This window comes from Lagenorhynchus albirostris, chromosome 3 (genome assembly GCF_949774975.1).
Source record: "Lagenorhynchus albirostris chromosome 3, mLagAlb1.1, whole genome shotgun sequence".
NCBI lineage: Eukaryota > Metazoa > Chordata > Mammalia > Artiodactyla > Delphinidae > Lagenorhynchus > Lagenorhynchus albirostris.
In genome coordinates, this window is record NC_083097.1 from 140907339 (window position 1) to 140917920 (window position 10582).

The following is a 10582-nucleotide window of genomic DNA, read 5'->3' on the forward strand; positions in this document are numbered from 1 at the left end:
GACAAGGAAACAGTATTGTCACTGTAATAGGAAGGCTTCATTCATGATGAGTGTCAGGCTTGGTTGATTTTTTTTTGGCACAACAGTATGATCAACTCTACCAGTTCTTTTTATTTCTGGTCTCTGCCATCATAAACATTTGCTTCCTTCAGGACGGATGCAACATTTCCAGCCATCAAATCCAGAAGGAATAACAAAAGGAAACAAAGAGATCATTTATTCCTTCATTCTCTCCTAAGAAATAGCAAAATTGCCAGAAACCACTGACCAAACTATTTCTCCCCCCACCCCCACCCCGTGGCTCATTGGTGAGATTTTGGTCTCATAACCATTGCTGGGCCAATCAAGTTCACTCCTTGGAATGCAACGGGACAGATTTCCAAGGCCAATCTCATAGTCATGCAGTCTATGCAGTAGCACAAGAACCTGGGCTTGGAAGAGTTCCATTCTTAGTTTAGTATACTGCTAGTATCATCTTGAAAGTCTTAATCATTTTTAAACAAGGGACCTGCGTTTTCATTTTACACTGGACCTCACATTATATGGCTGATTGTCCATATTCCCCTGAGGTCATTAGCTATATGAGGCAGGGATGGCTAGTACTTGTACGTCTCCAAGAAAAGAGAATGGAGGGGCGGGGGTGCTGGGTAAACAGCCAGCAGGTTTTAACTCCACTCATTATTTGACTTTAGAATGGTTTTAGTCCAATCTAAATCACCGAGAGAAACAACAGTGAAATGACCAGTGCTACACATATTAGAAAATTAATTCCTCAGGTTAAAGAAGCCACTGAGTACAAACTAGAAATTGGTGTTGTAGTGGAGGATTTAAAGGGAAGTGATTAAGAGTTAAGGCATGTCTTCTTACATTGTTGCTCCTGATATCACCCCAAAATCATAATTGACCCGATGAAACTGATTCTCCTCCATCGATGCCTACTTCCTAAACTTAACACATTACCTTCTTTGTCCTCATGCACACACAAACACACACATTAAAATTTTTCAATGCGCCCAGACCAGCAGAGGCAGCAGCCGGAGCAGCTGCAGCCTGCGCCCTCTGCTGCCCGCCCGCCCGCGGGGGGGGGGGGGGCCCTCGCCTTCCCGCCCGCCCCTATTGTTCCGCCCCGGCCTCCCGCCCTTCACCTTCCCGCCCGCTCTCCTTTTCCCCTCAGTTACCTCGCGCCTGCAGTTTTTGGCTTTCACCCCCACCAGTGACCAAAGACCTGACCACTCAGAGTCCAGCTCCTCAGAACACTGCTCAACATGGACACCAGTGTGATTGAAGGTGGATTAAATGTCACTCTCACCATCCGGCTACTTATGCATGGAAAGGAAGTTGGCAGTATCATCGGGAAGAAAGGAGAATCAGTTAAGAAGATGCATGAGGAGAGTGGTGCATGTATCAACATCTCAGAAGGGAATTATCCTGAGAGGATTATCACTTTGGTTGGACCCACTAATGCCATCTTCAAAGGCTTTGCTATGGAAGAGGACATCAGCAGCTCTATGACCAATAGCACAGCTGCCAGTAGACCCCCAGTCACCCTGAGGCTGGTGGTCCCTGCTAGTCAGTGTGGCTCTCTCCTTGGGAAAGGTGGTTGCAAGATCAAGGAAATACGTGAGAGTACAGGGGCTCAGGTCCAGGTGGCAGGAGATATGCTCCCCAACTCAACTGAGGGGCCATCACTATTGCTGGCATTCCGCAGTCCATCATTGAGTGTGTGAAACAGATCTGCGTGGTCATGTTGGAGACTCTCTCCCAGTCCCCCCCGAAGGGTGTGACCATCCCGTACCAGCGCAAGCCGTCCAGTTCTCCAGTCATCTTTGATGACTGCAGGTGGTCAGGACAGGTACAGCACAGGTAGCGACAGTGCGAGCTTTCCCCACACCACCCCATCCATGTGCCTCAACTCTGACCTGGAGGGACCACCTCTAGAAGCCTATACCATTCAAGGACAGTATGCCATTCCACAGCCAGATTTGACCAAGCTGCACCAGTTGGCAATGCAACAGTCTCATTTTCCCATGACGCATGGCAAGACCGCATTCAGTGCAGGTTTGGATGCATCTGCTCAGACTACTTCTCATGAACTCACCATTCCAAACAATTTGATTGGCTGCATACTCGGGTGTCAAGGCGCCAAAATCAATGAGATCCGTCAGATGTCTGGGGCACAGATCAAAATTGCGAACCCAGTGGAAGGATCTACTGATAGGCAGATTACCATCACTGGATCTGCTGCCAGCATTAGCCTGGCTCAATATCTAATCAATGTCAGGCTTTCCTCGGAGACGGGTGGCATGGGAGCAGCTAGAACAATGCAGACTCATCCATAATCCCTTTCTGCTGTTCACCACCACCCATGATCCATCTGTGTAGTTTCTGAACAGTCAGTGATTCCAGGTTTTAAATAGTTTGTAAATTTTCAGTTTCTACACACTTTATCATCCACTCGTGATTTTTTAATTAAAGTGTTTTAATTCCTTTCTCTGTTCAGCTGTTAATGCTGAGATCCATATTTAGTTTTATAAGCTTCTCCCTGTTTTGTTTTTGTTTTGTTTTGTTTTTTGGGGGGGATTTTTGGCTCATGAAATTTTTTTGTTTGTCATGGAAATGTAAGAGTGGAATATTAATACATTTCAGTTTAGTTCTGTAATGTCAGGAATTTTTCAAAAAAATTAAAAGATGGACTGGAGCTTTTTCTTTGTGAATAGAAAAAAAATTTTTTTCAATGCCTCTTATTACAAAAGAAAAGCGGAAAATCCTTAACCAATATTACAAGGGCCAACATGATTTTGCCCTCTACATCTACATTATGTAGCACTTCTTGCTACTTCAGACTCTCAGCTCTGGCCAGCTGGGCTTTTCAATTTCTTTTGAGCTCCATGTTGTCTGCAGCTTAGGAATCTTTGTCATGCTATTTTGCCTGCTTCCACTTCCCTCCTGTCCCGTTTATCACAACAAACTTTTATTCATACTTAAGATCAAATTTGGAGTCATTTCCTCAGAAAACTTTCGCTGCACCCAATTCCAGATCCAGTTATTTTGTAATGGAGCCTATAGAATTATATTGCTTCCTTTCAAAACTGGTATCTCAGTTCATATGCACACTTTTATCAGTATCTGCAATTTGTAGATTAATAGCAAGAACGCTTAAGCCCAGGAGATCAAGGATAGCAATAAAAAGCAGTTTCATGAAGCTTTTTCAAAACTTGACTCAAATCCTCTTAGAACCACTAATGGGTAATATGCAAAGATAGAATTGTGTCACATGCCTAACTAGAGATTTTGTTTGGTGAGGATGTGAGTTAGTTAACTAAGCTTCATAATTACATTTAATTGGTATGTCTGTTATTCACTCAAACATACAGCTTTTAAGTCACTTATTTTTTTATTTGAACATATATAATTGCCTGTATTGATTTAAACAGGAAAGCAACAAAACTATTTGAATACCCTGATTCAGTGACAGATCTATATTCTTTTGTTTAAATGATTTCTAAGGTACCTTGAGGATTCTTTTAAACTCTAACCTTTAACCTGACTATTTAATTAAATGCTTTCCAGTCATTTCATTGTTTTTTGAATCTTCTTGCATTGCTTCCCAAACTTAAACACTGAAGTACTTATGAATCTGATGGGCTTGAGATGCTTCCTAATGAAGTCTGGAGGGCAGATTTTTATTCCTCTCTTGACTTTTTGTCCTTCATTAAAGACAACTTTGAATTTATATTTTCATTAGGCCTCTATCCAAGTGTTATCAATTGGTTGGTGATCTGATTACTAATTAAAGATCTGGAGTTCAAAATAGAGCTGCAGATCTTAAAATGTAGTGTGTGTGTGAGTGTGTGTGCATATGTGTCTGTATCTGTGTCTATCCATATAATATATACATAAGCACACACATTGGTGACTACATTGTTTTTTAGAACTCAATGTATCAAATGCATCCATCCATCCATTCATTCATTCATTCACTAAATAATTATTGAGTATCTGCTATGAGCCCAGGTACTCATTTAAACCAGCAGTCCCCAACCGTTTTTGGCACCAGGGACCGATTTCATGGAAGACAAGTTTTCCACGGACTGGGATGGGGATGGTTCCGGCAGTAATGCGAGCGATGGGGAGCGGCAGATGAACCTTTGCTCGCTTGCTCACTCGCCACTCATCTCCTACACAGTTTCAATCCCCTCTTTTCTTTGATGTTCTTCAGTCTTGAGGAGGAATGGGTGTGGAACAAGGAAATAAAGTTTTAGATTGAGAGGTTAATCATAAACTTGACAGAGGAACTCAGTTTTAGTTCTGTTTCTGTTTCAGTAACACTGTCATTTAATTTACATTCTAGTAATGGAGACAGATAATGACAAGAAAATAAATAAAATATGTGCTCATAACAGTATATGTATAAGTGTATAACAGATAATGTATAAGTGTGATAGTTATACAACAGAGAACGATTGAGATAAGGAAGAGAGTTGCTACTTTATGTAGGGGGTCAGGGAAAATCTATCAGAAAATGTGATATTTGAATCAGACAAAGACATTAAAGCTGTTATTATAACTATTTCCCATATGTTCAAAAGGTTGAATAAAGGCAAACACGATATAAAAAGACTCAAATTGAACTCTAGTATTAAACTACAATTTTTGAGGTGAAAAAATAATCAGATTAGGCAGCTTAGACTTTGCAGAAGGAAAGATTAGTTAACTTGAAGACATCACAGTACAAACTATCTGAAATAAAACACATTGATAAAAAAGAAATTTAAAAAATAAAAAGCAAAGTGCATCAGTAAGCTGTGGGACAACTTCAAACAGCCTAATAGATGTGTAGTTGAAGGCCCTGAATGGAGAAAGGGGAAAACTAAAAAAAAAAAAAAAAGAAAATATGATATTTGAGCTGTGACCAAAATAATTAGAAGGAATGAGCAAGATGACAATTTCAGGAAAAAAATTAGCTCAAAGTAAACTTAATTTAGCTTTGAGGTAGGAATTGAGTCCACCTTTATATAGGTAGAAACTTTAATTGGTTGGGAAATATTTTCTAAATCCAAAAATCTTGGGCTTGTTCTATTTTTATTTCCTGCTTTGTGACTGCATGAAAGGGCAACACCTGGCTATTACTCATGAAGTCAAGGACTCTTCATACTTCTCAGATGAAATTTTTGTCCTGCTTGCCTCTGATTGACTATGCCATCTTGTTCAAATTACTTAACTTCTTGGATGCTGTTTTAAAAATTACTTAAAAGGTTTTTTGTTTTTTTGTTTTTTAAGAGAACAATCGTTCTTGTCTTGTTATCTTGCCAGAGGGTAAATTTGTAAGAGAAACTGTGTAGAGTCATATTTAAGGAGAAGATTTGGGAACTGTATTTGTAAAACTGGATTTGCTTGTGAAAGCTTAAGCGAATTACTTAGCATTTCTGAATCTCAGTTTCTAATCTGTAAATTATGGGATAATGGAATCCACATCAGAGCTATTGTGAGAATTAAAGGAGATAATTTATGGAAAGTATCTGGCACATAGGAAGTACTCTCAATAAATCTTAGGTATTATTACTATTAGTCAGAAAAAGTAGTGACCGTGAAAGTTCTTTGCAACTGAAAGAAACTCTATAAACAGAGGCTATAATTACGTGTTTGGTAAGTAGTCACACAGTAATTATTGGGTAGTGGCTTTAAGCATTTTGCTAAAGAATAGTCTTTATTTTTTTCTTAATTTGTGACATATTTTGAGTAGAGAATTGGGCTGTTTTAGAACAATTATAATCTACCATAATTCACCATGTTTTTCAAAATTTTCTGTCCAGAAATAGCTTTTTCACTTGAGATATTAAACATGTAATAAGTCACCATATTTGTTATCTCCAGGGAGGTAAGTATTCCTTATCCTCTTATGGAGGGATGAATGTTTTCATCTGGCACTCTAATCTTAAAGAGACAAAGAAGTATTCCCTTCCTTAAGCACTGTGTACAAGGTGAACGAAGATAAATAGCAAGGCCACAGTGAATAATTATATACTAAACGAAATGTGCAATTATTAGTGGCACTGTTTTACTTTTAGCAATTTAATTGTCTACCAGAAGACCATCCAAATATACTACATTATATTCTCTGGTTTTCTACTTCTTTGCCTACTGAAGCTTTTATAATGATTTACATTAGTAATGGCCTTTCTCCAGTTCACTTAATTTAATCATCCTCAGTTTATTCTTCCTTTGATGGAAAGCAATTAAAGAGAGTGTAGAGTTCCCCCAAATGACAGCCCTCACCTCAGTAGACCCAGGTGTATGACAGTATATACTTCTCAGCTGTGCAGTTGCTCTAGAAGTTCTGTCTATAAGGTAGGAGCCATAGATTATAGCCCTACCTTAAGGCAGGAAAACAATCTTGTCTTGCAACAATAAGAAAACTAATGCAATAACAGTAATAACAGACATTTGTCGGACACTCACTATGTGCCACATACTCTGCTAATCTATGTGGACTTCCTCACTTAATCCTGATTTCCAAACTATGAGAAAGGAATGTGTATGGTCCTTTTTATATAAATGGGGAAACAGGCCCAGAGAGCTAAGGTAACTTGCCATGACCATGTAGCCAGGGTCTCTTGGCACATATCCAAACTCAGGAGTCTAGCCTGACCTTAGAAGCTGTGTTCTTAACCACCACTGATCAGTATAAGCCAAATGATGTTATTCTCCCATGCACAACTCTCCGGAACTTTCTCTTCAGACTTCACAACTAATGGCCTCAATGTCCAAAACCCTCTTTTTCCCAGGTATTCATATATTTTACTTCCTCATTTCATTCAGGTCTGTGCTCAACATGCCATCTAAAAAAAGCAGGGCTTCCCTGGTGGCGCAGTAGTTGAGAGTCCGCCTACTGATGCGGGGGACACGGGTTCGTGCCCCAGTCCGGGAAGATCCCATGTGCCGCGGAGCGGCTGGGTCCGTGAGCCATGGCCGCTGAGCCTGCGCGTCCGGAGTCTGTGCTCCGCAATGGGAGAGGCCACGGCAGTGAGAGGCCCGCATACCGCAAAAAAAAAAAAAAAAAAAGCAGCCCCTGCCACTCTATCTTATAGCCTGCCTTTTTTTTCCTTCATAGGTCTTTTCATTACTGGACACCGTATATTATCTGTTTAGTTAATATTCTTTCACTGCACCATAAGGATCTTGAAGACAGAGAATTTTTTTGTGCTAAAACACTGTAGGAGCTCAGTAAATGTTGAATGGAGAAATGTATGAATAGATATTAAATAATAAGCCGATGAGTAACAATATTAAGTACAGTGTCTGGCACAAAGAAAGCATTCAGTAGAGGTTGGTTCATTTTTTATAATAAAAAATATAGTAATAATTATCATTATCAAAAGTGATGAGATGAAATAGAGTATAAAGAAAAACACACTATTTTGAAATCCTCTGAAGAGACCTAAACAGCTGAGGTAGAGCCAATGATAGAGATAATTTTGCTAAAGATAAGAAATAACCCCTTATTTTCCTGGAAAAGGAAGAAAAAATATTCCAAATTGAATCTATTTTTTTTAAAATTATCAATAATTAACAGTCACTTCCAAATTCACATCATAAACTCTAGGCACAGAAGGAAACTTAATACATATAACATGTTTTTCCCGGGAGTGGAATTTTAAAATTTGAAGTATATCAGCCCTCGTTAAAAAATATATTACACACTTTATTTTGAAGCAAGTATACATCCATGTCATATGGTTTAGATAAGATAAAATAATGTAAACTAGAATTTGGCATTATTTATATGTATTTGTTATATATTTTCTTGAACAGAGAGCAGAATTATTCTCAATATTCCTTTATTCTTGAAGAATGGATTATTAAACTTACAGTAAACACAGAGAAAGGCAGCTAACTTATTGAATTACTAAAAATGATGTTCACATTCTATAGTTTATGATAACCACACTAAGTTTACTTTATGCATTACTTTTTAAGGATCTTTTGCTAAACACAATGCCAATTGGTTGTGCAGCATTTTTTTCCATAGCTCTCCTAAAGTGAACCGTGGATATTAGGTTATCACAATTCTCTAAACGATTCATATAAAACTAGTAGATTTTCTTAATCACAGAAATGTCACTTTCTATTTCCTCAGCTTAGAAATAAAGATGCATTATCTAGAGAAGTTGACTGGAATGTCTCTGACGATACTGTAAATTGTGAGAAACAATTATATAACTAACTTCTAGACTCTGGAGATGTAGTGGTAAACAATGCCAACATAGTCCTTCCAGTTGTGTAGTATTCATTATTTATAGTAGACATGAATGGATGTGGCTGCCTGGCTGATAATTCAATGGGAACAGGGAAAGTTTCCACTTGCCAAATTTCTGCTATATTATTCTTAATTCTCTCATAACTGATACTTCTAGAAATGGATTCTGAGAGTCAATCCCTGTAATTTTTTATTATGTTTTTTAAAATCTGAGACTAAGAGTCCTCCCTCTGTCCTCGTTGATGGTAATAGCTAAGGCATGTGAAGCTTGTTAGCTGTTGACAGCTACATTTCCTTCTATACAGATAAAGCAAAGCCATAGTGTGAGAGAATAAAGTCAAGGTACATACAAAATGAGCAGTGAAGGCAACCCAGACTTATGAATGCCCTGTGTCCAGTTAAACTTGAAGCCCAGATGAGCTCTGTATTTCTAGTGGTTTAATTATATGAGATAATCTAGTATATTTTAAATCAATATCATTCTTTCTGCCTAAACTAATTTGAGTTATGTTTTTATCACTTACAACCAAATTAGTTGTAACTAGTATTATTAGACCTACTATCTACCTGCTCACATCCAAATGCACAGTTATAAGCATCATCAATAAAGGAATTTGAAGTGAAAAGAAAGAAAACCAGTTTTCCTCTGAATTTATCAAGAGAAAGCTTCTCATTTTATTCATGTTTTAAATCTTTATTGTCTAGTACATAGTAGGTATTTAAAATATTATTGCATGTGTGAATTAAATATATAAGTGGGCAAAAATTAGTGAATATTAAATACAGTGAAATGAAATGAAAACAATTATTGACATTTTGGGCATGAGAACTGAGAGAATGGTTGGGGGTGGTAGATAATATAAATATCATGTTGGAAAATATTTAGTTTGAGATGCAATAGGAAATCTAGCCCAGAAAATCTAGCCCAGAATCATTTTTCCTCTATCCCCTGTGGTTCAGTTGCATCATGAAATAATTCGTCTCTGTAATTTTATTTGTGTGATTCATTCACCTGGAATAACCCTACTTTTTCATCTCTTTTTTTTTCTTTTTTCCTCAAAGTCCTATTTGTCCTTCAAGACCCTATTCAGATTCCATATCCTTCCAAACCCAATCCCAGTTCTGCCCAATGGCCTGCATTTCTCCCTCATCTGGACCACTTTATATTTCAGATAGGTCTTTATGGAAGCACTTAACACAGTCTACCCTGTATTATGTTTACGTATACATGTTCTCTCTTCTTCAGTACGTTTTGAGTCCTTGAAAAGCAGGGATAAGTTTTTAGTTCTATTTAAAATTTCTAGACTGTTTCACACAAGGGATGTATGCCATATATGTATATGTATAGCATACAATATACTATCCTAATGGTGGCTAGAAATTTAAGACTAGAGAGTACGTAAAAGCTCAGCAATGTAGGCACATTAAACACTATATTTATGTACCAGATATATTAGAATAATAGATACAATAGATAAATATGTGTGGGGATACTCAGTTTTGGAAAGTGGCCTAAGTGTCCAAACAAAATTAGTAACTATGTTGGAAGGATCAAAACTGGTAACACAGGTAATATAACTTTTAAACTATATCCATTTTTTTTAATACATTTATTTATTTTGGGCTGTGTTGGGTCTTCGTTGCTGCACGCGGGCTTTCTCTAGTTGTGGTGAACGGGGGCTGCTCTTCATTGCGGTGTGCGGGCTTCTCATTGCGGTGGCTTCTCTTGTTGCGGAACATGGGCTCAGTAGTTGTGGAAGCGTGGGCTTCAGTAGTTGTGGCGCGTGGGCTTCAGTAGTTGTGACGCGCGGGCTCAGTAGCTCCGCGGCATGTGGGATCTTCCCGGACCAGGGCTCGAACCCATGTCCCCTATATTGGCAGGTGGATTCTTAACCACTGCGCCACCAGGGAAGTCCTAAACTATATCCATTTTTAAGGTATACAGATTCAAACTTATTTTCTTCTCTGTAGCTCAGGACTTAATTCTGTATGTATATGTGCTGCTTGCTGACCAGGATCTCTGAGAAATACAAGGTTTGAAAATATCGTACATTCATGTGGTTTGCATAAATTACTTTCTAGTTTTTTTGTTTTTGGCTTTTTGTTTTGTTTTTTTCCCCAAATGGTTTATCAAGCTTGGGAGAAAATATTATGCATAATTACTACACCTTAGATTGCAATATACTATACCAAACTAATCATAGATATTTATAGCCTGCATAAACTCTGTTTGCCCATCCATGACAAGCATTTAATAAAGCTAGTTCATCTGGAAAGGAAGTTAAATTAAATAATCCAAAATGAATGTGATGCATATTCACAAAA

At 38.1% G+C, this 10582-nt stretch overlaps 1 pseudogene; it reads left to right on the plus strand.

The window, feature by feature from the left end:
- The first annotated feature begins 1139 nt into the window (after nucleotides 1-1139).
- On the plus strand, nucleotides 1140-2698 carry LOC132518571 (poly(rC)-binding protein 2-like; annotated as a pseudogene).
- The last annotated feature ends 7884 nt before the right edge of the window (nucleotides 2699-10582 follow it).